This window comes from Callorhinus ursinus, unplaced genomic scaffold, assembly GCF_003265705.2.
Source record: "Callorhinus ursinus isolate GAN/ISIS: 27379988/994484 unplaced genomic scaffold, GSC_fseal_2.0 scaffold10, whole genome shotgun sequence".
Lineage (NCBI taxonomy): Eukaryota > Metazoa > Chordata > Mammalia > Carnivora > Otariidae > Callorhinus > Callorhinus ursinus.
In genome coordinates, this window is record NW_027397072.1 from 19,944,854 (window position 1) to 19,958,369 (window position 13,516).

Below are 13,516 nucleotides of genomic sequence, written 5' to 3' on the forward strand. Positions count from 1 at the left end.
GCTCAGGTCATGATCCCAGGGTCCTGGGATAGATAGAGCCCTGCATCGGACTCCCTGCTTAGCAGGGAGTCTGCTTGTTCCTCTCCTGCTGCCCCTTCCCCCTCCTCCTCCTGCTCCCTCCCCCACCCTCTCAAATAAATAAATAAATATCTTTTTAAAAAATGTTCTAAAATTAGTTGCCTGGGTGGCTCAGATGGTTAAGCGTCTGCCTTCAGCTCGGGTCATGATCCCAGCATCCTGGGATGGAGCCCCACATCAGGCTCCAAGCTCAGCCAAGAGCCTGCTTCTCCTTCTCCCTCTACTGCTCCCCCTGCATGTGCTCTTTCGCTCTGTCAAATAAATAAAATCTTCAAAAAAATAAAGTCTTTAAAAATGTTCTCAAATTAGATGTTGGTGATGGCTGTACAATTCTGTGAATATAATAAAAACCACAGAATTGTAAATTTTAAAAGGGTGAATTTTATGGTATGAATTATATCTCAACAAACCTTTACATTAAATAAACCTAATCTCTAGAGGGGAGGGGGGTGGGGGGACGGGTTAGCCTGGTGATGGGTATTAAAGAGGGCACGTTCTGCATGGAGCACTGGGTGTGATGCACAAACAATGAATCATGGAACACTACATCAAAACTAATGATGTAATGTATGGTGATTAACGTAACAATAAAAAATTTAAAGAAAAAAAATAAACCTAATCTCCTTCATATGGCTTATGAGGTGTTTTAGGGTTTATCCTCTATTTTTCTAGTGTTGGAATATGTTCCCTTTATCTCTGTCCCATCTTATTTCATTCCCCCCTCTCTGAACCTGTGGAACTACCTACCTCCTCAGTGACACTTCCGCTTACAAAAGCTTCCTTTGCCACATTCCCGTTTGATCTTGTATATATCTCCATAAACTACATACTCCCAGTATCATTAACTTTTATTTTCATGCAAACCACCTCCATGACACTGTGAACACCTATGAATGTCTCTTCATCTTCATATACCTAGTGTCCAGAAATCAGCCATGTGACTGGCACTAAAATATCCTTTAAGAAACACATATACTTTGACTCTTGGAGGTTAGCATTCTTTCAACTGCAATGAGGACAAGAAGGCTGATAACCTGAACTCTGAAAATATGTCAACCAACTTGTGTTTAAATCCCAGCACAGTTACTCCTTAGCTTTGTGGACTCCACATGATATAGCTTCAACTTCCTAACCTGTAAGTGTGGATAATTGTACCTAAATGCCAGGTTGTTTTAAGGCTTAGATATAATGTCTGTAAAGCACCTGGCACATAGAAGGTGCTCAGAAATGATGGCTATTACCACTATCATTTCAACATTATTTTTAACACAATAGTTATCTTGATTTCACTGAAGTGACAACAACAAACTAAAGTTGTAGCAATTACTGATAAGGACATATTTTTCTCACTTTATTTAATATCTGAGAAAAGGGTTACTATTATTTCTATCTAAAGGCTTAGGGTTCAAATACACAAAATATGTTGAGACTTAAAAGCTTCAAAGATAACTTTCCTATACAAACTTAGTTAATAGTTCTAGTTCTGCAACTTAGCATCTTCAGTTTAAGATGTTTAAATATAAATTATGTTTGACCTTTTATAAATGTTAAGTTTAGCCTACAAAGAATCAACCAATATACCCAGCAAGTATAAAAGAACAGAAATGGTAAACTAATACTGAAGTCATTACCACTCCAATAATACTGCAAATTTATATTAAATCAGTTTTAGAAGAACTAATCAACAACTCTGAACACGACAATTCACCCACACAAAGGGGGGAAAAAAAAACACCTAAGAATAGCTTCTGACTCAGCCTGCACCGCTGTAAGGGGAAGGTAGGGAGAGCCGGCTACTTGGTCTGTAGGCTTCAGTCTCCTATCAGGACTAAATACTGAAACAAAACTATTTACTTGCCTTGAATAAGAAGTAGAGAGGGAAAACATTCAGACAGATGCTTCACCTTCAAGTAAAATATCACCTCTCTGAAAAAAAATAACTAAGTTCTAAAGTCACTCAAGAAAACCCAAAGGGAAAATTTAAGATTCATCTATATAAATATTTTAAACATTTGTTGAAAACAAAATTTAAAGGTAAATGGGGAAAAACCAAAACAAATATGATAGTCAATATTTTTAATGTACAGAGAACTACTAAAATAGATAATGAAAACACTAAGACCTAAAATAGTTTTCCAAAGGGGAAATGAAACTGGGTAATAAATGTTAACATCATGAAAAATCAAGGAAATGCAAATGAAGTTTTGTTTCTCCGGAAAAACTTATTTAGAAAACAAAACAAAAACCTTGGCTAATTTGCAACAAGGAGAAGGGAGCTAGCCTAGCGTATTATGCTAAGTGAAATAAGTCAGTCAGAGAAAGACAAATATCACATGATCTCACTCATATGTGGAATTTAAGAAAGAAAACAGATCAATATATGGGAAGGGGGAAAAGGAGAGAGAAATAAGCCATAAGTGATTTTTTTTTTTTTAGATTTTTATTTATCTGAGAGAGAGCATGAGGGGGAGGCGGACAGGCAGAGGGAGTAGGAGAAGCCAACTCCCCAACAAGCAAGGAGCCTGACACAGGATTCCATCCCATGACCCCGAGATCACAACCTGAGCAGAAGGCAGACGCTCAGTAAGACACTCAAGGAGATGCTCAATGAATGAGCCATTCAGGCAACCCACACTGCCATGAGAGAACAAACTGAGGGCTGATGGAGGGAGGTGGGTGGGGGATGGGCTAGATGGGTGATGGGTATTAAGAAGGGCACTTGTTGTGGTAAGCACTGGGTGTTTTATGTAAGTGATGAAGCACTGAATCCTACTCCTGAAACCAATATTGACTGTATGTATGTTAACTAAAATTTAAACAACAACAAAAAACCTTGACTAATACTCAGGTCTAGCAAAGGTGAGGGGAGTTGAGTGCTGCAGACATAACTCATGGGAATGCAAACTGGTATTGCTCTTCAGAAGACAATTTGAGAACATACAGCAAGAACCCTACCAATGTTCAGATCCAATAAGCCAACAATTTCACTTCTGGGAATCTGTCATAAGAAAATAATGATAAATGGAGGAAATGTGAAGATATTCACGCAATGAATAGTTATTATAGAAAGAAAAAACTGGAAGTAACATGAGTGCTCAACAAGGGGGAATACACTGAACTAAGTCTCAGGCTGCTACTTAAATCAAATATCAAATTCATAATGGTATCTAAATTACATCTCTATAAATCTACTTTTAAAAACACAAAGTCGGCTAAACCACGTAATAACATGGAAACTGGTTACGTTCTTATAATTTATGACATAAATGTGTATCATTATGAAAATAATAATAGCAGCTAACAATCACTGAATACTTAGAAAATTCCAGGTCTGACACTTAGGTCTTCACATGTTATCACTGACATCATTATAACAGGGCCATCCTAGAAGGGTCTGACCCTCAGGGCCAGCCACCAACTGCAGGGTTGGCCCAAGATAAATTACATTCTGAAGAAGGCCTCATTGTAAACAATTTCATAGGTCTCTTGAGAATGTTAAAAAAAATTTTGAAACTGAATTTTGTTTCAGAAAAAGGTACAGGGGAGCCTGGGTGGCTCAGTCGTTAAGGGTCTGCCTTGGGCTCAGGTCATGATCCCAGGGTCCTGGGATCGAGCCCCGCATCAGTCTCCTTGCTCAGCAGGAAGCCTGCTTCTCCCTCTCCCACTCCCCCTGCTTGTGTTCCCTCTCTTGCTGTGTCTCTGTCAAATAAATAAAATCTTTAAAGAAAAGAAAAGTACAATGCCTCAGACATGCCCCCTTCCCTCCAGGCATAACCCAGGCAGCAGCCCCAGCTAACCTAACCAAAAGACAGGCCTGATTATTATTGTTACATTTATAAAGAATTTATTATGAGATGACCACACTAAACATATATTATCTCTTCATCCTCCTGACAACTCTAAGGGTATTATTATGAAATCTCCATTTTTTAAGGAAGGGTAAACCAAGGCTTAGTGAGACTGTTACTCTCACAAAGCTAATAAAAAAAAAAGCCAAGCTCAAACTAAAACTCCACTGGGCAAAAGCCATGTTATTTTTTTTTAAAGATTTTATTTATTTGACAGAGAGAGAGTCAGTGAGCAAGGGAACACAAGCAGGGGGAGTGGGAGAGGGAGAAACAGGCTTCCCGCCGAGCAGGGACCTCATGGGATCATGACCTGAGCCGAAGACAGATGCTTAATGACTGAGCCACCCAGGTGCCCCAAAAGCCATGTTATTCTTAACTACCATGTTGTATTATAAAACACGCACAATATATATGTAAATACAACAAAAAAGAAAGATAGGATGCGTAGGAGACACCAAAATGTGGTTGTTATTGGTTGTTGGACTTGGAATGACACTTTTTCTCCTTTTTCCCCCTATTTTACAAAGTTTCTTTAATCAGCATGTATTATTTTTATTTATTTTTTTAATTTTTTTTTTTCTGCACCCATTCTTTTTTTTTAGGACTTTATTTGACAGAGAGAAAGAGCTAGCACACACAAGTAGGGGGAGCGGCAGGTAAAGAGAGAAATGGGCTAGGGACCGAAGGCAGGGGCTTAACAACTAAGCCACCCAGGCACCACCTCCCCACCCCCTCACCCCCGCACCCATTCTTTTTTTAATTTTTTTATTGTTATGTTGATCACCATACATCATTAGTTTTTGATGTAGTGTTCCATGATTCATTGTTTGTGCATAACACCCAGTGCTCCATGCAGAACGTGCCCTCTTTGATACCCATCACCAGGCTAACCCAACCCCCCACCCCCCCTCCCCTCTAGAACCCTCAGTTTGTTTTTCAGAGTCCATCGTCTCTCATGGTTCATCTCCCCCTCCGACTAACTCCCCTTCATTCTTCCCCTCTTGCTATCTTTTTTTTTCGTAACATATATTGCATTATTTGTTTCAGAGGTACAGATCTGTGATTCAAGTCTTGCACAATTCACAGCACTCACCATAGCACATACCCTCCCCAATGTCTATCACCCAGCCACCCCATCCCTCCCACCCCCCACCGCTCCAGCAACCCTCAGTTTGTTTCCTGAGATTAAGAATTCCTCATATCAGTGAGGTCATATGATACATGTCTTTCTCTGATTGATTTATTTCACTCAGCATAACACCCTCCAGTTCCATCCACGTCGTTGCAAATGGCAAGATCTCATTCCTTTTTATGGCTGCATAATATTCCATTGTGTATATATACCACATCTTCTTTATCCATTCATCTGTTGATGGACATCTTGGCTCTTTCCACAGTTTGGCTATTGTGGACATTGCTGCTATAAACACTGGGGTGCATGTACCCCTTCGGATCCCTACATTTGTATCTTTGGGGTAAATACCCAGTAGTGCAATTGCTGGATCGTATGGTAGCTCTAAGCATGTATTATTTTTAAAATAAATATGTTACATAATGAGAAATAAAGTTAAATTGAAAGAGGAAAAGGATTTGGAAAAATATTTATATTAAATGACAGACAAGTTATATTGTTAATAAAACTCAAGAGCCCAGCAGTCTGTATACCTCAAAATTAAACTAGTAAATTTAGAGAAAAATGTCTCTTAACAAAATTAGAACAGAAATGTAATGAATGCTGGAGAGAAAAGGAACTGAGATCCATCTGATGCACCAACAGCCAGGGAGAAGTGTGACTAGAACTGCAAGTCTCCAAAGACAACAGCTTCACAGTTCTCTCCCTTGAGGCTCTGACTTCTAGCAGAGGCTACCAGCGGGCCTACCCCACCAGTCCACCAAACTTCCCAGGGCATTTCAAAACCTTACCAGGATTACATCAGGACCCTCCAACTTCCCCCATTACACTGGAAAAAAGGGGGAAGTTTGAAGAGAAACTGAGCTAGAACGAAGAGATCTAGAAGGAAGATTCAAAAATTCTGAACACCAAAAGAGGTATACTGGGCTGAAAGAGGGATTTTTTTTCCTCAGGCTTTCCCAGAGGCAAGGTTAATAATCCTCAAAGTCACTCTGGGTAACTTGCTATTCTCCAAATGGGAAATTTCCAAGTCTGTTTTCATTCAGTTTGTCTCTAGGTCCCTTCTCCCCCACCCCCCCCGCCCCCCACCGCAACTGACCTTCTAAGCCCAGTTCCATTGTTACTTCCTCGGTGTAAGTTTCTCTATTTTATATACCTGGGAGGTGGATTCCCTTCTTGATAAAACCATAATCATCCTGAGTACCTTTAAATCAAATTGACAAATATCTGCAAAGTCATCAGAAATGTAACACCTGGATAAGATGTATAAGAGCAGGGAATATAGAAGAGGAAAAAGCCCAAAACTTAAGAATTTCGTATAGGTGCTATAGGTATAGAGGACAGAAGACTGGCACCTAACTTTGCCTTAGAGAACTAGAAAGTTGTTAGATAAGCAATCCCGGGAGAAATGACTCCTCAACTGAGTAATGAACACCTGGTCAATAAGCATCACCCAGTAGGCTAGAAAAAGAGATTTTTAGGACTTGGGAATAGAAATAGGCAAAGACACAGAGGAAAAAGCTGTTTAAGAATTAAAAGACAGGGCGCCTGGGTGGCTCAGTTGGTTAAGCGATTGCCTTCGGCTCAGGTCATGATCCTGGAGTCCCGGGATCGAGTCCTGCATCGGGCTCCCTGCTCAGCAGGGAGTCTGCTTCTCCCTTTGACCCTCCCCCCCTCATGCTCTCTCTCTCTTTCTCGCTCTCAAATAAAATAAATGAATAAAATCTTAAAAAAAAAAGAATTAAAAGACAATGTCAGAGGACTTTGTAAATGGGACTAATAATAGCACTTACCCCATAGGAACGCTGTAAAAATTAAATGAGGGAATAAATGTAATGAGCTAGATTAATGCTACATATGGGAAGTACTATATAAATTCTAGCTTTCATCATTGATAAAAATCTAAAAACAAAGAAACTAACTTGGGAAAAATTATACCTATAAGGCAAAGAGTTACTATTCTTAAAATATAAAGAATCCTTAGAAACAACTAAGAGATGAAAATGCCAAAGAAGTGAGAAAGGGCAGAGATAAATATTTTTCAAAGAAAAAAATCTTTAAAAGTATAACTTCAATAATAAAGAAAAATAAGGTGGTCTTTATCAAATTAGCAGATTAAAAAAAAAAGGCAATGTTTCTGAGGATGTGGGAAATAGGACTGGTTTCACTGGTAGGAGAACACTTTGGTACTGAAAAGTTTTTCTAGAAGACAAGCTGGCAGTAAGTTTACACTCATAGATGCACATAGAGTTATAAAGATGTTAACTATGGCACAATTTAAAATTAAAAAAATAATTACAAAATACTTTAATGCTACAGAACGAATATGTGCCCAGGATACAGAGCCAGACTAAGTTCACATCCTCTGTCTACCACTTATCAGCTATGGGATCTTGGGAAAATTACTACACCTGTCCTTGTTCAATCTTCTCAACTGAAAAGTAAATGATAATAGAACAGTTCTCAAAGAGAGGCTGAAAACTAAATGAGTAAAAATACATAAAGTTTCTCAAAACTAGAATACAGTGAATGCTCAGTTCATATTAGACCTTATGAATGTTCTGTGGTAGCAAGGCAATATAATTGAGCCAATAAAATTACACTGTACATAAATATACAATAAAACAGAACCATGTTTTTGATAAATGCTAGTAAGCTAAAAAAGCAGGTTACACAGAATATATAATTCCATTTTTTGCAAAGAAAAATTTCTAGAAGGAGATCTACCAAGATATTAATACTGACCATTTCTCTGGGTAATATGATTATTAGTGACTATTATTTTCTTCTTTCAATTTCCCTGTTGCTTTCCAATTTTCCAAAAGAACATATAGTACTCATAAAAATGGTATAAACAAAAAGCCTACAGGATTTAAAAACAATTAAGGTATCTATTCTAAACCATTTGACAAATCTCTGCTCTAGACTCCTGCTGTGCCTGAGATTTGTTGTTCTGGCTTAAATTACTAGAAAACAGAAATATTCAGAGGTGTGCTGGGGGCAAACCCAATAGTAATACTGAAAGGATGGACATTTATTTTAAATACAATGATGTGAAATACTACGTTTACTCATAAAACGCACAGAATAATCCTTTCCCAAATCTTGAATTCCTTAGTAATAACTAACTTCACATAAGGCAAATTTACTTCTCTCAATTACCCCCCACCCAACTGTCCACACATTCCCTACCCCCATTTCCTACCTAACTTTTCTCCATAGCCCTAGCAAATTAACTTCTAAACGTTTTGTCTCTCCTTCTCCCTCCTGAATGTAAGCAGCACAAGGGCAGGAATTTTCGTGGATTTTGTTTACTGCTTATATGCTCATTGCTTGGACCAGTTTCTGGCATGAAGGCACTCAATAGTTGTTAAAAGATTTAATTTGGTACCATGATTTATAAGTAACTTTTGTTGGGTTTAATTCTTTAAAGATGAAAAATGTTTGTTGATAATAAAAAAGTTAAATCAGATGACAGAAAACAGTGGGGAGGGGGCTTTTTTTTTTTCCATCGAAGCCCCTAGAAAGACAAAGATGAGGTAAAATCAATCTGATGAGGAAAGCAAAAATGTGTTTAAGAGGGAGCTGCAGCATGTACTTTTTCAAGATGAGAATACCACCATTCTACAAAGACTATAAAACCCAGGTACTAGACAGTAATGTTCAGAAAAAGTTTTGGATTATCTGTATCTAAATGGTTCTTGACATCTCAATCATACAAGTGACTCAGCTCTCTGGACCCACTGGAACCCTGGATCCTGAAGGAGCCAAAAACTCCAAGTCAGAATCACTGAATGAGGACCAGACACCAGAAGAAAGGAGAAGTGGACAGGGAAAGCCTTTTAATATGGGATGTTTCTGCAGCAAGACAAAATCAATTTATAAGCTGGAAGGTCACTGGAACTTTGGCAGAGGGAAAGCCTAAAATGCCCCTAGTGAGGAGAAGGTAAATGGAAAATAAACCATAGCTTCTGTTCTACCATTCAAGTTTCCAGGATTTACCACAATGTTAGGAAGTGTTACACATGCATCTCAGTTCACATCATTCTCTGCAAATTTCGTTAATCTTGAAGTTCTCACTTATATTCACCAAAATGTGTTTCATGCTCACTAAAAAGTAAAATCACCAAATGCTACTTATGCTGTGAAATTTATTAACCTGACCTACTTCTTATATTTAGGCACTCAATCTTAAGTGTGAAGGAAGAGCAGTAGGGTGATGAAAAGTGTCCAAATACCTACACCAATGTGTTTAAGCAAAAAGAAAATGATAATGCTATAGTTAGCAGTGTCCTCCTAACTGTCAGAGTAAACCCTGCTGGGGTTTATCTCCATGGACTCTAGTTTGACATGGCCCACCATTCTTGACCATTCTTTCCCCCTGTCTTGCCTCATACCAGCCAAGTGCTCTTCACACTGAAAAGTACAAGTTATTTAAGCAGCTGGATTCAAAAACTTGGAAGTGATAATCCAAAGCAGTAGTTTCTTTTGCAGATATATAGACTTCTTTTTTCTTTCTGTAGGCTATATTCCGCACCCACCCACCCCCACCCCTGGCCCATCCAAATTAAGAGGACTAAAAAGACAGATTCTTTAGGGGGAGACGGGATTGTGGATCAGTTCTTCTATTTTCCAGACCTCTTATATGGATTGTTTTGATGATAAGATTAAAAATTAAGAGGCAAAAAAGTGAATTTTTTTTCCAATCACTAGGTAAAAAGACCCCCCTCCCCCACAAAAAAGCATTAAACTAGTTTGAAATTTCTCACTGACTAGTTGGAATAATGGTAACATTTATTGAATACTCATACTAAGCAGTAGTCACTGTGCTAAGCACTTTAAATCACGTAGGACAACACTATGAGATAGATACATTTTATAGATGAGAAACAGAAGCTCAGAGAATTAAAATCAGTTGCTCAAGGTCATACAGCTATTTAGTGTTAGAGTTAGGAGCAGGAGGTTTAACTTGAAAGCCTCTATCTTATCTACTATGGTTACAATGAAAATAAGAAATTTTTATTAACCACATATACTTTTTCTAGAATGAATATGCATTAGCGAAGAAAATAATCTAGAAGACATAAGACAGTTGCTTAAATGAGACAAGTTAAATGTCTACCGTCTGGTAATAGATCCCTAAATATCTCCCATAACCACTGCTGAATAGCTTCACAAGTAACTAAATCATTCAGCATCCTGATAGAGCTGTGAAATGATTTTTTAAGTGAATCTCTCAAAATAATACTATACATTTGCAAATGAAATATGCTGCCCTCTTAGAGTTGTATAAATACCTTATTTCTTGATGCATTCACTGCCCTATTTTTGCTCAGCTTCCTCCCCTCCTCCCCCACTTCCTCTTTGCCTTAAGATCCTTTAAGACCAGTTCAGTTCCTCCTTCTCAGAGAATACCTACAAATATACAGTCTACCCACCAGGACTCTAACATCAGTGGCTGTTCTCTGTCATCAGTTGCTGTGCTCTGTCGTTACAGAAGGGTACGAAGTAAAAAATGAACTCAAGAAAAAAACAGCATTTCTGATGCACCTTCATCTTTAGATCTATTCATTTACAGAGTTAATTCTAAACATTCTTATTTCTCTACCTCACACTTGGAATCCTGCCTTTAACAATTAGTACACCAAAAAAGTCTGCCTTTTCTTAGTCTTTCTTCAAAAATAGTTACTCCACAAAAATTTTTCCATAAATAAGGTACTGGAAAGATCAGAATCAAAAAAAAAAAAAAAAAGGAAAGAAAGAAAGAGAAGCAAATATACTGATAGAATAAATATACCCCATTTTTAGTAATATAAGTTTTAGTGATATAATTTAGCAATATAATTAGTTTATTTTGAATAATTTCTGGAACTTGTTCATAAAGTGCTTTACAAGTAAATATAGTATAAAAAATGCTAGTTATCAGTGGACTAACATGTATTTCCATTCATTTACTTATACAACAAATATTTACTGAATGCCCAAATAACTTTTTTTTCCCCCCTGAACTAAGAGGAGTGATAAAGGCACAGGTGCTAAAGTTAGAAGGATCTTGGTTTGAAGCCTGGCTCTTGTACTTACTAGCTCAGAGACGGGAGAGTAGTCAATTAACCTCCAGGTTAGCATTTCACTCATCCATTTGACAGAAGAAAAAGTACTACTCTATGGTCTTTGTGAGCTTTAAATGATTATGCAAAACAGCATATGGCCTAGGATGTACTAAGTGCTCAATAAATTATAGCCACAGTAAATATATTTTAATATTGAGGAAAGTAGTTGAAGGAGATGGCCAATAAATGTTTTTTGTCTTACTAGAAAGATGGAAATTTGTGAAACTCTGTATTAAAGATACATTAAAAATAAAAATCTTAAGGTTATGGGAAAAAAATCCACTTAAAAAAAAAAGATGTGTTAAGTATGTAGGGTGAAATGACTAAAAAATAAAGATAAGGAAGAAAAAGAGATGGATAAAGAAAATCCTGACAGCTCCTAAGTGTGGGTGATGGGTATTGAGAGGTTCCTTATGCTGTTTTTTTTTTTCAAAAATACAAGTTTTTTATAACTATAATCACAATCCCAGAACATGCCTAACACATTTCCCCGTATTCAGGAGAGACTGGGATTTTAGCCTTGAGATCTGTTGAGAACAATAGTAATTTCCTGCTCAATAATTCAGTATAGGTCAAGTTTTTTCAGACCATTCTACCTTTCATTATAAGCGTGAGCAGAGGGAATAAATGCATTAGAGCATTAAAAAACACAAGCTTTTCTGCTGCTTATTAATATTACATTAAAATAGCAGCAATGCACATTTTTCCACGTCTTTGAAAAATATGAAATTGTTTTTAAATTAAGCTTTTAAAAACTTCCACCTTCTACACTTCTGAATTTACGGGAGATATATGTCAATCATATCTCAATAAAGCTGGGCGGTGGGAGAGAGAAATTACTAGAGAATGTCAGGCACAATCAAAGAAACCTCAAGGTATGCACATCAGAGTTGCTACTACCTTTAAAATTTGAGGGACATTATTATTAATTTATGTAAAGGTTTTACATGATGTTTCCAGACTGCGTTTAGGTTTTATCACTTACAATATAGCAAACAAGTACAGGGAAAGAGGCAATTAATTTTAAGAGGCTTAAGAAGCTTAACCTACAGTCTGTGCCACCTAAATTAAGCTGACTAAAACAACACAAAATTTCAAGTCACACCTTGCCTATCTCTGGGTAAGCAAGTAAACTCTAGTAAAAACAAACTAGAGCATTTAATAAAGCGATCATTTTGTGTTAACCTTAATTCCTAAAATAAACTGGTTGACTCTATCATATTCTTAATTCATAATTAATTCAAGTCTCAAACGAAGCATACTTGCCATCGGCAATCATTCAACGACAAAGCACATGATTAATCACCCAAATACAGCATCTTTTTACAGGCTGCAAAACCATCTGCAGTTTCAGCCTCTGTTTACCCATTCACTACCACAAGCAGGCGTCTTTAAAATAATAATAATAATAAGCAATAAACTTTATTCTGGCCTGAGTGATTACATCTCTCCGTGCTTCCTGTATACCCTGTAAGTCAATAACGCTAGAGTCAAACGGTAACACTTCCCCACTTTGGTTTAATGCGAGCGGTGGACGCCAAGCATCCGCCCACTGGCCGCTCGTGACTCGGACTACTTTGACGCACCGGGATGCGGCTCACCTGACACTCCGCACCATCCATTACCAAAGAAAGCCAACTAGGCGGAAAAAAAAGGGGGTCCCCGAGGAAGCGTGCGGGTGCCCCTAAGGGCCCTCTTCTGCCGGCACAGCGAAAACGAGGGGCCACGCCGCCCCCGGCCCTCAGCGGCGTCCGCCACCTGCCAGGAGAGGCCGAGGGCTGGGGTCTGGGGGCCGGGGCTCGGCCGCACGGGAAGGGGCGGCTCGGCCCCGGCCCCTCGGCGTCCCCCCCCCCTCCCCCGGCCCCGCCGCGGGGGCTGGAACCGGGGCCGGAGGTTTCCGCCCGGCGCCGCCAAGCCCGCCAGGGGCCTAGCTCCGGCTCCCGAGGGCTCGCCCGCGGCGGCCGGGACGCGCAGCCGCCTCCCAGCCGGGCCCGCCGAGCCTCCCCCGCGGCGAGCGCGCCGGCGCCCGCACCTGCCCCGCGCCCTAGCGCGGCCCCCGCCGGCCGCTTCACCCACCTGGCGCCCCCGCCGCGCCTCCCGCACGTCACAGCGCGACCCCGCGCTCCTCGGCACCGGCAGCGCGACCGCGGGCGGACGCCGAGAGATCCTGCTCGGCCGCCGCCGCCGCTCGGCTCGTCCCCAGGCCGCCGACAGCGAACCTGTTGCGCAGCCTGTCACGGTAGCTCGGGCTCCACGGCGCCGCCTCAGCCCCACAACAACATGGCGGCCGCGGCCTCCGCAGGAAGCCGGGGGGCGGGGAGGCAGGCGACGGGCCGGGCAGCTGACGG

The 13,516-nt window shown here is 39.8% G+C and overlaps 1 protein-coding gene across 9 annotated transcripts in view; it reads right to left on the minus strand.

Annotated features, from left to right (window-relative positions):
- Window positions 1–13,516, minus strand: part of ITSN2 (intersectin 2) — a 137,823-nt gene that overhangs the window by 124,109 nt on the left and 198 nt on the right. For 4 of the 9 annotated variants that reach the window (XM_073897047.1, XM_025867828.2, XM_073897045.1 and 1 more), the window contains exon 1: window positions 13,245–13,469. The exons of 2 other annotated variants lie outside the window; for them this stretch is intronic. The gene's annotated coding sequence lies outside the window, so the exon portion shown is untranslated. Of the gene's footprint in view, window positions 1–12,769; window positions 12,967–13,244; window positions 13,470–13,516 lie in introns of those variants that run through there. 3 more of the 9 variants (XM_073897050.1, XM_073897044.1, XM_073897049.1) reach the window with 3 other exon arrangements.